The sequence below is a fragment of the Pantherophis guttatus genome, chromosome 1 (assembly GCF_059756535.1).
Source record: "Pantherophis guttatus breed Tessera chromosome 1, ASM5975653v1, whole genome shotgun sequence".
In the NCBI taxonomy this organism is placed as follows: domain Eukaryota; kingdom Metazoa; phylum Chordata; class Lepidosauria; order Squamata; family Colubridae; genus Pantherophis; species Pantherophis guttatus.
This window is the reverse complement of record NC_142063.1, coordinates 92317654-92321434: the sequence shown is the minus strand read 5'-3', so window position 1 is coordinate 92321434 and position 3781 is coordinate 92317654. Positions and strand designations below refer to the sequence as shown.

The following is a 3781-nucleotide window of genomic DNA, read 5'->3' as shown; positions in this document are numbered from 1 at the left end:
TTCCTAGATCCCATAAATGAAGAAGAGCTGGGACAGGGAGAGGGAGTAACTGACAAAAGCATGTTGTGACATCACAATGCAAATGGTTTTTGGAACACCCAGTATGAAAGGATAGGCTTTGCACTGGGATGCACATTTTGTCAGTGTTTTATCTTCACAGATTGTGCTAGACATCCATGCCTAAATGGCTAATTTCTTACCAAAAAGGATACAAAAGAAGAGCCTCCTTTACTCTGCATATGATACTCCTATTTCTTTGTGTGTGTGTGTGTGTGTGTGCAAGCAAACAAGCTGGTTTCTTTAGTGTTGGTGGGCTGAGCACTGACTGTGAAAAGGAAAAGAAACTAGCTGCAGAATCTAATTCTTGCCTAACACAGAGACTTATTTCCAATTATATCCTTCAAGGGGTTTGTTAGCTCTGCTGTTTGACATTTACATGAGTCTGTTGGGTGAGGTCATCCATTGGTATGAGTTGAGATACTGCCAGTTGTACATTTCATTCCTCTAATTGATGCCCCTGTTTTGGTGTCGGGAACCTGGAAGGGAGAGAAAAGACTCAGAGTCAAACCTTGTAAGACTGAATAGCTGTGAATTTTGGGACCCTCTGGATCTGGATCTTTAATTTTTGTTTCAGTATTGGGTTGTGCTGCTCATGCGTGATTTGGGAGCCCGCCTTGATTCATGGTTTCCAGTTCAGAGTGGCACAGAAAGGCTCTGTTGTTGTCCAGGATCACTTGGATAAAGGAGAATGCCTTTTACTAAATGGTTAGCAAAGCCATAGGCAATAGCACATTATCAATGGGTAAGGACACATCTCAAGTTCAATGGTGACTCTTTTTAAGACCAATTACTGCATAGGGGTGAGGTTGTAGGGACCTTAACAGTATTTAGTAGAGGGCAGTAGAGGGCAGAAAGCAATTCTTTCCCATCAACAAATTGTTCTCAAATATACCCCAAGTGGTAGAAGGTTTGAAAATAGATTTTACTGCTAAGTCTCTCAGACTTTGGGGGAAATCTGATTTCCCTGATCAATTTTTTTTCATCATATCTGTCAGGAGTATCAGACAAAGGGGGTGCTTGGAAAGAACTCCACCATGGCTATATTTCGACAATGACTGGAATTTTCCCTACGTTGATTTAATTGTGTTGTATTTTCACTGAGAAAAAAAAATCACCCTAAATGTCAGACAACCTTGAGTGAGGAGATGTTTGGGTTTCTATTGCATTTCACTGAGAAAAAAAATAATCACCCTAAATGTCAGACAACCTTGAGTGAGGAGATGTTTAGGTTTCTATTGTATTTTCAGAGGAAACGATGGCATCACCTGCAGAATTTTTAGCCCTTGGACCATATATAGTGGCCTAAAATGTATTATTACTACCACCTGGTGGCTGATTATAGCACACAGCATTCAAACTTGTTAGGTCTACCAAAACCATTGCTGCTATGAGGCAAGGTAAGATGCCAACCTATGAATGGAGATAACATATCCATTATTGAGACATTATTGGAAATCGGGGATTTGATAAATATTCCATTCCTTCTCTTTTGTGAATGCTTTGTTAAAGTACTTTCTCTAATGGTGAAGTGTGACTTCCTATAATGATGAGGTATGAGGGCTTTCCCCTTAACTGAGATCTTTGAAGTCCCAGGGCAGTTTTTCAAGTTGTATTTTTGTCTATTTATTAGACAAAATAATATATCCTGACACAACCAATTGACTCTTGGCAGCTTACAGTCAATACAAGGAAATGACAATTTAAACATAGAATACCAAATCAATGACAACCGGTAAAAAAAAAATGAAATCATAAACAAGGTATAATTAATTAAGTCAACACAATCATGTGTCATAATGATTGTCTTCATAAAAATTCATTATTCATCACCTTTCTAAAGGAGGGGGAAAGTTTGATCCCCAGTGCTTAATCCACGAGTCAGACAAATGATGCCTATCAAATATGTGGCAAAATCTGGAGGAAAAAAAAAGCCACAATGTCAGTTTGGTCATGTACACTGTGCCTATCATTACTTCTTAAGGCTGTGCAGAATGTTAAGAAGCCATTTTGCTACATGAAGTTCCAAGGAAAAAACCCCTTGAAGCTGCTTCATGAAGCAACACAAGCCCCTCAAGGTATGTCTACTTTGCTTAGTTTGTCTACCACCTTCGCTGTTTTTCCAATGCTTGAAGGAGGCAGGCAAGGTTTTTCTTTGCAGAAATCTTGTCCAGCTTTTGCAGGTACTCAGAAGGAACGTTTTGTTCCTTGCCTTTGAGGACAAAGCTCCTTTTCAAGGCGAACCAAAGCAGTTTTGCAAGGCCTATTAATATTAGGACAATTACAATCAACAACTTTAACAGACTATTCTAGTGCCATCTAGTGGTCCCTGTAAGAAGACTGAAGAATCTCTAGGCTAGAAATAATGGCTTTAGTAGTTGAACCTTTAACCTACTTTAATGATTGTTCCTTTACCAATGTTTGAGAGATCGGGACTAAATTCAGTGTGCTTTGTTTACTGGTTTCTTTGGGCATTCTTACATGCAACAATAGAGAGTGTTTGTATTCAAGATTACTCAGAGAAGATATTTTCAAATATCTACAAGGAAATTTAGGAATTTCTTCCTCACCATGTGGTTACAGACAGTTATGAACATATCAGTGGTGGGTTGCCCCCAGTTCGCACCGGTTCTATAGAACCGGTAGTAAAACCAGTGGAAGGCTCCGCCCACTGATCCTGATGTCATCAAAACACTTCTGTCCATGCGCAGAAGAGTGCACGTGCGCGTGCAGCAAGCGTGCGTGTGCGGCTCCGTTGTGAACCAGTAGTAAAAGTAAGTAGAACCCAGTCCTGGATCATATATATATATTTCTAGCAAGTGAAAAAATGCAAATGGAACTTTGTGATCGAACCCTGCACCAAGGGAACGTGGTTATCTCCCCCCCCTCCCTATCTATCTATCTATCTATCTATCTATCTATCTATCTATCTATCTATCTATCTATCTATCTATCTATCTATCTCTAAGTTCCCTTGGTGCAGGGTTTGATAACAAAGTTCCATTTGCATTTTTTCACTTGCTAGAAAAAGTACAATTTCTGGCAGAAAAAGCAGGAAAGAACATACTCTATCTTACTTGCTTATGCTACATTTAAAATTCTGTTTGGAAAAAAAAAAGAACTACAAACTCACCCACCAGGTTATTCCCTTTGGAACACTATGCAAAAAAAAGGTTTCCAATGAAATTTCTTCACTCTTCAGTGGAAGTTTTTAAGAAAAGGCTGTACCTGTCTGAAATGATATAGGGCCGTGATAGCGAACCTATGGCACGCGTGCCACGCATGCACACGCCGGCCAGCTAATTTTGGGGCCTTCTGGGCCCACCAGAAGTAGGGAAACAGGCTGTTTCCTGCCTCTGGAGGGCCTGGGGTGGGTGGGGAAGGCCCGTTTTTTTTTCTTACCTGGCTCCAGATCCTCTCTGTGTATCTGGGAACAGCGAAAACAGCCTTTCCCACTTCCTTGGAGGCCCTATGGAGGCTCAAAGGGCCCATTTCCCCACTCCCGGTGGGACAGGAAGTGACGTTTTTTCCTGTCCCCAACCTCCAGAGACTCCTAGAGAGGCTCCTAGAGACTCCTAGAGAGGCTGGGGACAGCAAAAAATGTCACTTCCTGTCCCACCGGGAGTTGGGAAATGGGCTTTTTCAGCCTCTGTAGAGCCTCTAAGGGAGTGGGAAAGGCTGCTTTCGCCATTCCCAGATACACAGAGAGGATCTGGAACCAGGT

The 3781-nt window shown here is 41.3% G+C and overlaps 1 long non-coding RNA gene across 1 annotated transcript; it reads right to left on the bottom strand.

The window, feature by feature from the left end:
* Positions 1–212: 212 nt before the first annotated feature.
* On the bottom strand, positions 213–3557 carry LOC148116482 (uncharacterized). The gene is made up of 3 exons (XR_015729766.1): positions 3460–3557; positions 1891–1974; positions 213–536 (listed from the first exon to the last, which is right to left on the bottom strand). It is a non-coding gene; the product is annotated as an uncharacterized LOC148116482 (long non-coding RNA).
* Between the last annotated feature and the right edge of the window lie 224 nt (positions 3558–3781).